The 14,263-nt window shown below is 46.5% G+C and overlaps 1 protein-coding gene across 1 annotated transcript in view; it reads right to left on the reverse strand.

The window, feature by feature from the left end:
• GPC4 (glypican 4) overlaps positions 1 to 14,263 on the reverse strand; it is a 110,741-nt gene that overhangs the window by 95,169 nt on the left and 1,309 nt on the right. The window lies entirely within an intron of this gene.

Below are 14,263 nucleotides of genomic sequence, written 5' to 3' on the forward strand. Positions count from 1 at the left end.
CCGAGAAAATCTCAGGGCTCCAAGAGAAATGCTAAGACGTTATTGGTGAAAACAGTACATGTTGTGTCTGCTTTCAAAATAAAAGCAGAGACGATCACTCCTCCCTAAACTTAAAGCTACGGTTTAGACAGCTAAGGATTGGTTTGCCCTCTCATAAACTCTTAGCCCATACCAGGTACTTCATAGCATATAGACGATTTGATCACTTTCACAAGAAAGGAACTGCTTATTTCTATTCTTTTTTTAAATTTTTTTAATGTTTATTTTTGACAGAGAGAGAGAGAGAGAGAGAGAGAGAATGAGTGGGGGAGGGGCAGAGAGAGAGACAGACAGACAGACAGACACAGAATCGGAAGCAGACTCCAGGCTCCAAGCTGTCAGCACAGAGCCCGACACGAGGCTCGAACCCACGAACCCTGAGATCATGACCTGAGCCGAAGTCGGACACTCAACTGACTGAATCACCCAGGCGCCCCTGTTTATTTCTATTGTTAATCAGGCAACTTATCCTTATAATAATAGCAAGCCACAGTATTCAAACTAGGGCACTTGCATAATTGTTATATTTAAATTCACATTTAAAATAGGGCAACTTAATTTATTTTTTTACTTTTTTTTTTTTAACTCTACACCCAACATGGGGCTCGAACTCACAACCCTATCCTCATTTTAAAAATTCTTTTCTCTCTTCACTGTTCAGCTTGTATGCTTTCCAGTAATTAATTACTTTTAAAAGTAAAACCTTTCAGGGGCACCAGGCTGGCTCAGGAGAGCCAGTCAGGAGAGCATGAGACTCTCTCAGGAGAGCATCTCGGACTCATGAGTTCAAGCCCCACGTTGGGCACAGAGATGACTTAAAAAATACAATTCTCGGGACACCTGGGTGGCTCGGTTGGTTAAGCATCCGACTTCGGCTCAGGTCATGATCTCACGGTTCGTGGGTTCCAGCCCCTTGTCGGGCTCTGTGCTGACAGCTCTGAGCCTGGAACCCACTTCAGATTCTGGGTCTCCCTCTCTCTGCCCCTCCCCCGCTTGCACTCTGTCTCAAAAATAAACATGAAAAAAAATTTTTTTGATATAGAATTCTCAAAGATATCAATTATATTTCGATTTTAAAAATAAGTAATCTGGGACGCCTGGGTGGCTCAGTCGGTTAAGCATCTGACTCTTGCTTTCAGCTCAGGTCACCATCTCATGGTTTGTGAGCTCGAGCCCCACATCAGGCTCCGCGGACAGTGTGGGGCCTGCTTGGGATCCTCTCCCTGCCCCCCCTGTCTATCTCTAAATGACAAACTTTAAGTAAATAATCTGAAAAACAATCCCTGTTCTCAGAGCCGGGGCACATGGCAGGGAAGCTCCTTCCCAAATTTGCCTCCTATCTCCAGGGACACTCGCGCCACAGGCCAGCCCCTTCCTCTCTCCTGGGGTACCTCCGCATACTCCGTTCACCATTAATACAGTCTCGGGGAGGACAGGCATTTTGCTACCCAGTGACAAGTGCATCTGGTCCATCTTTTGCGGAAGCCGAGTTCTACTGTAACAATCACTGCTGGGCCAGAGGGTTTTGTTTTGAGCCACTCATCATGCAAAAACAACGAGTTATTTCTGTGGTCTCTATGGGAATAAAAGTGGACACCAAACTTTCCCAGAAACCTGACGGCTTTAGTATTCCCAGCACTGGGGTGGTTCCTCTGCAGACACAAGAGTTCACTCTGCATTCTGGGGTCCCACGTGATCCCAATCCCCAACATGATGGCTAAAGTCTATTACCAGAGAAGGGCACTCTATGTAAAAGCCTCACTGACTTAGCCCGTCTCGCCCACGCTGTTCCACCAAGTACTCCAGAATTCACCTCAGGACCCAATGAGAGAAACGGACCCTGACCATTCAAGTATCTAGGGGGGACCCCGTGATGGTGTGAAAAAGCACTCCTCAGGGAGAATGGGAAGAGCCCTCACGGGCCTAAGTGCAACGTCTACATGCTGAAGAAAACTCTGCTTCGCCCTGATCATCATTCACCCAAGACCAAGGGCTTCTCCTTGGAAACAGTTATCACAACTGTCGCGGCAGAAGAATAAAGCAGAGAGGGAGAGGGACAAAGCGTGGTTTCCCGTGAAGGGACTAGGTAAGCGACGCCTCAAAACATTTGAGGGAGCTAGCAGTGTTCTAGGTGCTGAGGATAAGGGCAAAGGGGCCCGCCCTTGACTGTGCCCTGAGGAACAGAGAGACCGACAGCGTGGGGTAGACTGGAGGTGGGGGGAGGAGAGGAATAACAGAGGAGAAGGTGTGGGCTGGCATGGGAGAGGGCAATGGGCAGACCCCATAAGGCCTCATAAGCTTTGGCTTTCACTCTGAGTGGCGGGGGGGGGGGGGGGCAAGGGGGGGGGACTGGAGCATTCTGAGCAGAGAAATGATATAGTCTGAGTCAGAGTTCACAGAAAAGGATCGCATTGGCTGATGTGCGGAGACAGCCCGGGCGGCGGGGGCTGGTGAGAAGGATGATAGCCAGAGCCAAGCGACCAGTTAGGGGAAAGTACAATAATCCAGAGTAAGAGGGGATGGGAGAAGAGACCAGCACAGGAGCTGCCCAGGTGGGAAGAGGTCGACAGATTCTGGATACACCTTGAAAGCAGAGCCCAAAGGCCGAGCTTACGAAAGAGCATCTCCACAGAAGCCACCTGCCACCCGGTGTCCGGAATCTTTGTTCAGATCACAAGAAAACTGACAGTCCCTTATTTTGGAAGGCCGTGATTTCCTCATGTGCCCTCCCCCTCACGAGATACCAGGCCCTCCTGTAAGACTGCCACACTGCTTAAAGATCGATCAGCCTCCCGCCAACAGAGCCTTCTTCCCAGAGTGTCCAGGCCCGTCAGACCCGAAGGGGCAGGAAAAAGAACACGTGAGTTCCAAACTGGGGGAAAACGAGGCAGAACATTAACCAAGCAGCCAGCCAGGGGCATTCACTTCAAATCCAGGCTAAAGTGGACCCACTGCACGCCCCCCCCCCTTAAAAAAATTCTCCCCGCGAACACAAAACACGATTCCTCCGCAGAGCCTCCAACATCGTGGTCGGGGAGGGATTGTTCAAGGACTGCCTCTAAAAGTACACCAGTGAAAAGTTGTCTTGTTTTGCAATTTCGAATCTTAGCATGGGGAAATATTCCATAATTAAGGCAATTTTAACAATAGCAGATAATAATTTGACTATAAATTGGAAGGAATGTAATGACTGCTTATTCTGGCACCAAAGAAACAGGACTTTCTGTGAAGTGACTGCCAAGAAAAAGGATACTCCCACTCAGACCGGACCATTGCAAGTAGTAACTGTTAACCACATGCTGTTTGCAAAGACACAGTGCTTTGTTTTCATCTCTCACCAAACACCAGGCTGAAAACGCAAATGGAGACAAACTCCGTTGGAGGAAGAGAAACAATAACTGAAGGGAAGAAAAAGTTCTGTGGCTTAATGCTTGCTGGGACACCGACGTCAGGGCTTTGCAGAACGAAGGAAAGCTTGGCGGTCCAAAAGAAACCACTTTCCAGGGCGCCTGGGTGGCTCAGTCGCTTAGGCGTCCGACTTCGGCTCAGGCCATGATCTCACTCACGGTTTGTCAGTTCGAGCCCCGCGATAGGCTCTGTGCTGACAGCTTGGAGCCTGGAGCCTGCTTGGGATTCTGTCTCCCCTTCTGTCTGCCCCTCCCCTCCCCTCGCTCTCTCTCAAATAAAAACATAAAAAAAAAAAATTTCTTTTTTAAAAAGAAACCACTTTCCAGTCCGCTCCTGTAGACCAGAAGCCCGGCCTATAGGAGAGGAGCCAGGCTTAAAGAGGCTTGTGAAAGCCAACTGACAAAGTAGCTGTGAAAAGAAAGGACTAGAATGAAAGGAATGGCTGGGATGAAGCAGGACCAGGTGACCTTGAAGTAGACCAGACAAAGGCAGCAATCCTGCCTGGGGCCTGCCCCCAGCCTCCTGGGGAAGAAAAGGGAAGTGATCACCTGGTAGAAAGGGGGAAGCAAGGAACAGGGGCAAAGGCGGCCTGGCCTCTCTCTTGAAAAGCACCTCTGCAGGTACAGCTGACTTCCTGTGTCTGGAATGGACAACGTAAGAAGCAACCATTTGTCCACCAAGCTTCAAACAAACCATGTGAAACACTCAGCTCCCAAGCAAGTTGATAAATAACACTACGATCTAGGTTTGAAAAGAGGATTCTGGGGCACCTGGGTGGTGGACTCTTTCCCTCTCCTGCTGCCCCTTCACCCCACTCGCGATCGCTCTAAAATTAAAAAAAAAAAAAAAAAAGAGGCTTCTCTTGCCCTTTCTTATTTAGGCATCTAGGACTGAATGCAGAAATGTTTAAAGCTTTTTTTTTTAATTTTTTAATGTTTATTTATTTCTGAGAGACAGACAGAGAGAAAGACAGAGTGTGAGCTGAGAAGGGGCAGAGAGAGAGGGAGACAAAGAATCTAAAGCAGGCTCCAGGCTCTGAGCTGTCAGCACAGAGCCCAACGTGGGGTTCGAACCCATGAACTGTGAGATCATGCCCTGAGCCGAAGTTGGACGCTTAACCGACTAAGCCACCCAGGTGCCGCTGAATGCAGAAATTTAAAATAAATAGTTTCACATGGGGGGGGCGCCTGGGTGGCTCAGTCAGTTAAGTATCTGACTCTTGATTTCGGCTCAGGTCATGATCTCACAGTTCATGAGTTCCAGCCCTGAATCAGGTTCTGCGCTGACAGTGTGGAACCTGCTTGGGATTCTCTCTCTGCCTCTTGGCTACATGCCCTCTCGTGTGTGTTCTCTCTCTCTTCCTCTCTCTAAACAAATAAACTTTAAGGGGCTCCTGAGTGGCTCAGTTGGTTAAGCATTGACTTCAGCTCAGGTCATGATCTCAGAGCTCATGAGTTCGAATCCCACACCAGGCTCTGTGCTGACAGCGCAGAGCCTGGAGCCTGCTTCAGATTCTGTGTCTCCCTCTATCTCTGCCCCTCCCCTGATCACACTCTGTCTCTCCCTCTCTCTCTCTCAAAAATAAATAAATATTTGAAAAAAATGTTTTAATTAACTTTAAAAAATAAATAGCTTCAGGGGCTCCTAGGGGGCTCAGTCGGTTAAGCGTCTGACTTCAGCTCAGGTCATGATCCCACAGTCCATGAATTTGAGCCCGCATCGGGCTTCTATGCTGACAACTTAGAGCCTCAGAAATTAATAAATGTTAAAAATTTTTATAAATAGCTTCATATGAATTCATTTAAAAGGGATAAATAGAAATATCCATTCCTAGAATGAATACAAAAATCAAAAATCATGCTTGAACTTATTTTTGAACCATAAACATTGCTCAAACACCAGCCATGTGCCATGCAATGTGACAGAAACTGGAGATACATGGTCTCAGATCAGACATGACTGGGCAAAGAGGGGCTTTCTTTTCTGTAAGGTTCAAATGAGGCACATGGTCAAAGATAAGGACCATCAAATGTGTGTACTCCTATCCTTAACTTCTAGTGCTTCTTTAATTATGATTATACATTTACTCAGTTTGGTAAATGTTTAAAAAGGAAATCAATATTCAAATATTTAAACCTGTCCCCTCTAACTAAAAACCAACTCTTGCCTCTTGTTACTTCAGGTCAGAATGTCAGTTTCCCAAGCAGAGCATAGTAGGCGGTAACATTAGTAAGGAACTAAATGAACTTGAATGTTCTAGAGGGCTTAGAGAAGGTGTGGAAGGACAAAATCACCAACCAAAAGCTCTGAAGTGACTAAACCACTGAATTAATAATATACAGCCTTTAACTCATTTTTTTAAGTTTTGTTTTTGTTTTTTTTTGAGAGAGCAAGCGAGCGAGCATGTGCGCATGAGTGAGGGAGGGGCAGAGAGAGTAGAGGGAGACCCAGAGTCCGAAGCAGGCTCCAGGTTCCAAGGTGTCAGCACAGAGCCCAACGTGGGAGTCGAACTCACGAACCGTGAGATCATGACCTGAGCTGAAGTCTAACGTTTCATCACTGGGAAACCAGGTGCCATAAAGAGGGGAATGTGTGAATGAACTAACTTTCCTTTCTTTCAAGAGCAATTCTGAATTTCAAATAGGTCCTATTCTTTCTAAAGTATACTCTCTATATATTTGAATTATACCAAACACCATTACTCAATACCGCCCTGAAACATCGTAGCGCCCTCAAGGGTTAGGGAGCCACCTCTGAGCTTCTGGCCCATCATAAAGGGGCTCAAGGAACTAAACGGATCTGCCAAGATCAGCCAAGTTCTGGATCTGCTGCTTAGCTTCTGGCCTCCCCACCCTGTTTCTCTCGCACTTCTCCCAGATGTCAAGTTTTGCCCGCCTCTAAAACCATCCCTCCTCTGACCTCTCCACTCCCCACCGGCCAGCACTACTTGACTTCTATTCAGCCATGGACTAGGAAGCCAGACGACCCAAGCCTTCTGTTTACCCAATTTGAATCCGCACCTCAAAAGCTTGAACTCCTGTCTGAAACCTCTTTGAATCCCCAGCACCTAGCATTTTGCTCTTGATAGAAGAGCCATTCAATCAGTGATGGCTGATGATAAATTTCCGAAGGCCTCGTCTCCAAGTAGAATGCATGGGCTTTATGACAGCTGTTTCCATCATGTAGCTTTTCTGCTTACTTCCACATTCCCAGCTGTGTTCTGGATGGCTGTGCCGGCCAGAAGCCTAGGGATTTACTGTACTTCTATTTCTTGATAAGATACTTGAAGAGAATAAACACATGGCAAAGAGGACATTAAAGTAAGGGATAAAGAGATCTTTTTTATTTTACCAATAAAGAGAAAGGGAAAAAATATCACCTAGCACGCGGACACTTAATAAATGACAAGACTGGATTCCTTTCTAATTCTCTCCAAAGTACTCTCAATGGCCTAGGCTTACTTCTCTCCCCTCAGCAAAGCATCACAGGCGATGCAGCAATTGCCTCTTGATGAAACAAAAATGTTTTTTTTTTTCCGCGTTCAGCACACCTTCCTCTTAAATCCAAGTTAGCCAAAATTAAAATGAGCATGCACGGAGTCGAAATTAAAGCTCTCTTCTGAGACAATACCTCATGAGGAATTTCATTAGAAAACTTAGAATCATGGAGTCTCAGAGATGAAAGGGACTCGGAGATCATCCAGGGCCGTGGTTGTCAACCATGGCTGCTCACTGGGACCACTGGGGAGCCTTTAAAAAATTATCATGACCTAGCCCCACTGCCCGAAAGTGTGATTTAATTGGTCTGAGGTGGTGCCCAGGCATCAGTCGGTTTTAAAGGCTCTCCAGGTGATTCTAATGTGTGGCCAGGCTTGACAATTCCTGATTTCATTCGGCATTCTAACGTCCCCACTCCCGTTTTTCAGACAAAAGAGAAAGAAGCTGACCCAAGGTACCAGACAACTAATCGGTCAGAGCTCAGCTGGAACTGCTCCTTCCAAGAAACCACGTCCTCCCCGTGGAAAAACTACTCCATCTAGGACAGTGGGGTCGGTCCCCTTTTCCCTCCTCAGTAAACCAACATCCCCCCACCTATCCCACAGCAAATGCATTTTCTGAATATTCTTTGCCTTGGAATCCCATTGCATAATTCTTAAAAACCCAAACTATGTGCGTCTGTTTTCCTCCATCCACTTGCTTCATTTTAACTTGTGATGAACTCTGGGAGGTTAATCAGGCATGGTTTCCCCTTAAAGAAGCCAGACTGCTTTTGCTCTGATAGGCTGGACTCACTTGGCCCAGCCTTCTCCCCATTATCCTCACGCGGGCCTTGTGTTTGGAATGCTTTGCAAGGTGCACCTCCGATTCTCTGAGCTCACTCCCTTTCTAGTTTGTACCTGCCCTGCCGCACCTCGCGGCCTTCCCTTTTCTCCTGGCCTAAGCTCTTTCCATTTTGTGAAAGATTCCTTTTCCCCTGAAGCAGCCTCTTTTACTCTGCCAGTTAGTCATGCCGGGTTCTTTTTTTCTTCCCCCAAGCAGCTGGTCTTTTTGATGTCTGGCACACATTTATCTGGGCTTCCAATAAGATGTTTTTACATAGTTTCCAGGCTTCCTGGAGGTTATTGACTTTTTTTTGGGGGGGGGGGGTAACTCTTCCATTCAATTTTTTTCCTAATTTCTAACATTTGTTAGAGTTTCTTTTTCAAAAGTTGAATACCTGGCTGATGGATCTCTTTGATTTTTCTCTCCCACCAGATTGCTGAATTAAATGCATCAGAACTTAAATATAACATTTCAAATTACCTCCAGGATGGAATTGCTTCATGAATTTTCTGCACTTTCATGTTCTCTGTAGTAAGCAACAGATGCTTGGCCAAGTGAAATTGAAAATGCTAATTCTTACCTGTGCGTGTTTTAGCGGGTCTGCTTATATAAATATCCTAATATCTTTAAGAAGCCTGTGTTCTTCTGCTTGGTAAAGACAATAAACTTGAGATTTTACTTTGTAAAAGGTAACCAATGTGCCCTGAACAGCTTTACATACTGAATCTGATGTGCTAAATTACTCATCTAAATTTACTCCAAATTGCCTAACATGAAAGCCTCCATTATCCCTTAAAGAAGATCTCAGAGCGAAAAGAAAAATAATTTTGAATCTTTCTGGAAAATCCTATGCCACTCAGTTATTAATAAAGTGGTTAGGTACTCCCCCCCCCAAAAAATAATAAAAACATTTATTATATGTTATACCAACATATGGAGAGTTACTCTAAATTTATTTTACTTCAGAATGTTTAGCTCCAAAAGATTCCGAGGAGAGTAAGAGACCATGGGATGACAATCTATCACCAAAGCAGTATAAACTCCATGAGACAGTTATGTGCAAAGACCATCGATCTGACTCAAGCAAAGAATTAGGAGGAAGACGGCATGCACCCCTGGGGAGTTCATAAATGACTTAATGAAAGTATCATTTGTGATACTTGATGCCACGGAAGCTCAAAGTGGAGGAATGACTCCATTCAAATCACTGCAGCAAGGAAACGAAGCTGGTGATGTTCAGCATGGAATGAGAAGGTAACAGACAAGAGGAAGGCAGACTGGTTCAAAGAACTGCATGTATGTGGAGTCACTGTCTCATGCACCTGAAACTCATGTAACACTCTACGTACTAACACTCACGTACGTGAGCTATACTGGAATGAATTTTTGTTTTTGTCTTTTTTTTTTTAGTGTTTTTATTTTTGAAAGTGTGCTCCCAAGAGGGAAAGAGCATCCCAAGCAGCTATGCGCCGACAGAGGAGAGCCCGATGCGGGGCTCAAACTCATGAACTGCAAGATCATGACCTGAGCCGAAGTTGAATGCTTAACCGGGCCACCCAGGTGCCCTGAAAATAAAAAAAAATTTTTTTCAAGAGAACTGCATACTTAAAACAGCCTCCTGACAGCCCTCACTGCTGTTATTTCCCTTGCCTCACTGACCCTTAACTCCCAGGGGCACTAGTTAGCTTCCTAAAACCGTCGACTAATAACATTCCCCAACTCAGTAACCATCACCAGCTCCCCATGGCCCAAGGAATACAATTTATATTCCTTCAGCTGTTAACACTAGGTTGTCTGTGTCCGGGTATGAACCCTTGGCCCACAAGGGACATGACTGGATCCTCTACCTACTATAGCATCAAAACAGTGCTGTGATGGTCTTTTGCTAGTTGATGGTCGTCTTATAGGTTCCATTTCTGAAACCAGCCCTCCATGGGAGCCGGAAAGGTACTTTGTCTTTCGATCTGTCCCACACAGCACAGACTGTTATTTTGGGCCAGGGAAGACCTGGGTTCAGATTCCACCTCTACCATTCACTAGCTGTGAGACTGTGGATCTATTTCCAGACCGCTTTGAATCTGTTTTCTTGTCTTATAAAACAGGGAGGATGATGAAGATAATAATACTTCTGCCTTCATATGGTTGTTGTGGATTTCAAATGAGATACTATGTAAAGCCCTTAGCTGGGGACCAGGTCCAGAGAAAGCAGTCAATAGCTTCAAGCTCTTTTCATGAGGCCAAAATGCATTTTTTGTGAACACATGTGGGAACCACCCCAGTACTAAAACAGTCAGTGTTACTGGGGAGCCAGATTCCCTTCCAACTGATTCAGATTTAACACTGATGTTGTTTCCCTGGTAGAGACAACAAGAAACTTCCTTTTCATTCCTCAGTCTAGTCTCCAGCTAATCCTGCAATTGCATGGAACCCAGTGAGTCCAATCAAAAAGGAAAATAGTAATTATACTGAATCAAACATCTTATATTTGTATGTTCTAACTAGAGATTGAGCTGCATAAGCCAGAACTTTTATTGTTTTGTTTTTTTGAGCACGTCCAGGAAATAGTTCCTATACTACCTGGGACAATCTCTATACTGACAGGCCCTGTGGCTCAATTAGACCCTCTTTCTTAAGGGAAACGCAGGGAGCCAAACTGAGGATTCCAACAGAATAGAAGATCACAAGTTCTCTGCAAAATCCAACCCACCTACTTAAGTGGGAAAGAGGAAATGTAAATCTTGAGGACATATGCTGTCTTACATACGATAATCACCTCAGTATCAGAAAATATGCCTACCAACCAGGGTGCCTGGGTGGCTCAGCTGGTTGAGCATCTGACTCGAGTCATGATCCCAGGATCGTGAGGTCAAGCCCTTGCGCTGAGCATGGAGGCTGCTTGGAATTCTCTCTCTCTCTCTCTCTCTCTCTCTCTCTCTCTGTCCCTCTCCCCCACTCATGCATGCTCTAAAATAAAAATTTTTTTAAAAAGTGTGCCTACCTCTCCAATGCACACGTACAGCTTTTGCCACGTAATCCTAACCTAGCTTATGTCGTTCCCAGAATCCTTTGAGGCATACATGTGCATATGCGTGTGTATGTGCCTGCAAGTGCATTGCTCATAAACATAAATGGGAACTGGAAACAAAAACTCCAAAATCACAACTATGACACACTTCTTTATCCTTCAATGTCCCTATGAAAGAGACCTATGGCAAGCTTCAGAATATCTCTAGGAGCACCTGGGTGGCTCAGGCTCAGTCAAACATCTGACTTCAGCTCAGGTCGTGATACCATGGCTTGTGAGTTCGAGCCCTGCATAGGGCTCTGTGCTGACAGTGTGGAGCCCGTTTCCAATCCTCTCTCTCTGCCCCAACCCCACTCGTGCTCTCTCTCTCTCAAAAATAAACGAAGAGTAAAAATAAAGATCTCTAACCAACTGCCTCACTCTTAAAGGCAATTTCAGCAAAAATTAGATTAGGGAATAAAGTGCCAAATGTTGAGGCACCTGGCTGGCTCAGTGGGTGGACGTGTGCCTCTTGATCTCATGGTCATGAGTTCGAGCCCCATGTCAGGTGCAGAAATTCCTGAAAATAAAACCTTTAAAGAAATAAAAAAATAAAATTAAACGCCGATCGTTGCATCTCTGTAACCCTGTCTTTTGGAGGGGAGGCACAATGAAAACAGATTGTTAAACTTCCTATTATCATTTTTTACTAGCAAACTAGCATTACCTAGTTAATAATCTGGTCCCAAATCCCTTCTCCCTTGGAACTCTGGGGGCACCCCTTGCTCATCTGCACCACTGAGATGGCACTTCTCTCACACCACACTGCATTCCGATTACGTGTGTGCGCGGCTTATCTCCCTGCTACCTGGAAAGGTCCTGGTGACAGAGGACCCTCTGACCCTTCTCGCTGCCTCGATGACCGAGCACAGAATACCGCACATAGTAGGGTGCTCCAAAAAGATATGCCCATTGAAAGCTGAACAAAAACCTATCCTTTCTGTTAAAGATCCCTTTTGATCTACCCATTATTTGATAAGAACGGGGGTCAAGAGGATAGACAATGCAGGAGGAAGCCCTGTCAGCATGATGTACTCCCTGATACCCTTGAGAGCACATCAAATTATCTTAATTATGATCTAAAAAGACTGAGACTCCTTAAGAACACAGTATTCTAAAGCTTGTTCAAACCTCTAGAAAGCAAGTACAAGGCCATCAGGAATAAAACCTTAAACTTGGGCTAAGCCTGGAGCTAGGCACCCAGACATTGTGACCCTTTGCCTGGAAAACAATCCTGGGCTTTTTGCACCTAAAAAAAATAGATCATCTCCACCCCTACCCCTCCCCCCCCCCCCACACACACCTCTGGCCAGAGAAAGTGCCGGGCCATTCATTCAGACATGGGCTGAATCTGAATACAAGTCACTATATTGACTATGCTCCCCAAAATGACCAAAACCCAAAACTATCCGAGTGTAGCCCAGGGGAAGACAAGGCTAATGTATGCATCTGGACAGGCCAGGGGGATGGTAAAGATTACCCCCTGTTTCTATACTGGCCGTCTAAAGGTATTTACTTGGGTCTGTCTGTGTTGTGACAGTGTCCTAGGCTCAAATGAATGCCTCTAACACTCCACATTTTTGAGCCATTCAGTCATGCATTTTTGTTATTGTTGAAAGTGGTGCGAAATTGCACTGCATGAGCTAAAGTCCTTGGTGGTCTTCCAAGGATTCCAGCTAAAAAGGCACTTCCTTTGTTCCTCAGGAGAATGCAGTCCAGTAGGTCATTCAAAAGGGGAAATAAAAGCAGCAGCCCTGGGAGGGAGATGAAGGACAAGACAAAAAGAATAAAATGTTTTGGGTGTGAGCACATTAGCTTCCATTTCCTGCTGCTGGTCGCTAATAACTCTCCTATGTTTGGGGGGGGGGGGGGTGTCCAGATAGACATTTATGCAAAAATATCGCTCAGGTGTTTGCCCGGGACCAGGACAATCAAAGGGAACACCTAGCACAGTCCTTGAGGACCCTTCAAACTTCCGTCTTCCTGAGATGCTGGCTGGGGAAGATGTCCTGCCATTAGGCGCCTACACCGAGCCAAGTGGGAGAAAGTGGGGAGGGCAATTTCACAACCCACTCCCTGAATGCCTCCGGTCCGTCTCAAAGGCACATATTGTTTGCAGGAGCAGAAGATGAAAACTTGTCACATTCCCATTAAGTGCATCGCCGCATCTATCCCTTCAAAATGTGGGAATGACAACTGTAACCTTCACGCCAATCATCTCTGCTGGGCCCAGGCCCAAACCGATCAGGGCACAAAGACCCCAGGTCTGACCTGTGGAGCCCCCAAGCTTCAGTGGCTGCTGGTTCACTTCACTTTTTCTGGCGGCGCGGAGGGAGAGGGGAAAGAAAGAGGGCTTTTCAAGGCTCTACAACCAATAAAATCGTGCCGCTCTGAGGACATACTTGAGTTCCCAAAAAGACAGGCAGCTCAAGGGCAAACAGTCTCTAATCAGTGGCGTGCGAATTATTTGGTAACTGCCAAGGTGCAGTGAGCTCCTAGGCTGCTCCAACAATTTCTTGAGTTCTATTTCTAGACAGATGCCGAATACACTCGGAAAGTGCCCGGCGACTTCCCTCAATTACCTTTGTAATTTATATGTAATTGATGACTGCACTTAATCTCCAAGGTTATTAATAGCCCTTCCAAAAAATGACCCCCACGTCTTCCTAAGCCTCTAGAATCGCCTGGTTGAAATTACAGTATTTCCTTTGCTGGCTGCCGGCCCCCTGCCCGCCCCACCCGGGTGACCAGCACCGCGAGGCAAAGGCGCGCTCCGCTCACTTCCATGAAAGGTTCGGAATGGAGGCTTGGCCCCCGGGGGGCTCGAATCGCTCCCTTCCCCGTTAGGTGACGCTGGCCAGCAGCCAGCTAGATTCGTGGTTCTTTCTGAAGCCTCAGGGCGAACCGGCTACCTGCACCGCGGCTGGCCCCGGCGCGGCCCGCGGGGCTGCGCGCAACAGTTGCCCTCCGCGAATGAGACTGCGACCCGGAGGGCAGCGGCCGGCCGCCGCCAGCCTCGCGAGGAGGGGCGAAGGGCACCCGCCGAAAAGCTGCCTCCCCGGCGCCCCGAGAAGGGCTTCCACCAACACCCCACGCACCCCCCAGCGCCGAAATCCGGTGAACTCTTTCACAGGCTAAGGCTTCTCCATTTGCATAACCATCTCCAAACTGAGATTCAGGTTTCCCGTAGTCAGTCCTTTCAAAGGTTTGTAATTGAATGTGCAATTAACCCTGAAAATGAGGTGAGAAAAAAGAAAGGGGGTGGGGGAAGTACCCTTCCCGTCCAATAACTTCCGGAAAGCAGGAGAGTTTCCAAAAGTCAGGGTTTGGTGGGTTGGAAAGTCGTTTGCTTTTTAAAGGCGACTTCTAAAGCCGCTGGACCTACTAAAACTCCTAATCCGCGTCAGCCGTGGAAGAGAGGCGGGGAGAG

The sequence above is a fragment of the Prionailurus bengalensis genome, chromosome X (assembly GCF_016509475.1).
Source record: "Prionailurus bengalensis isolate Pbe53 chromosome X, Fcat_Pben_1.1_paternal_pri, whole genome shotgun sequence".
Classification (NCBI taxonomy): domain Eukaryota; kingdom Metazoa; phylum Chordata; class Mammalia; order Carnivora; family Felidae; genus Prionailurus; species Prionailurus bengalensis.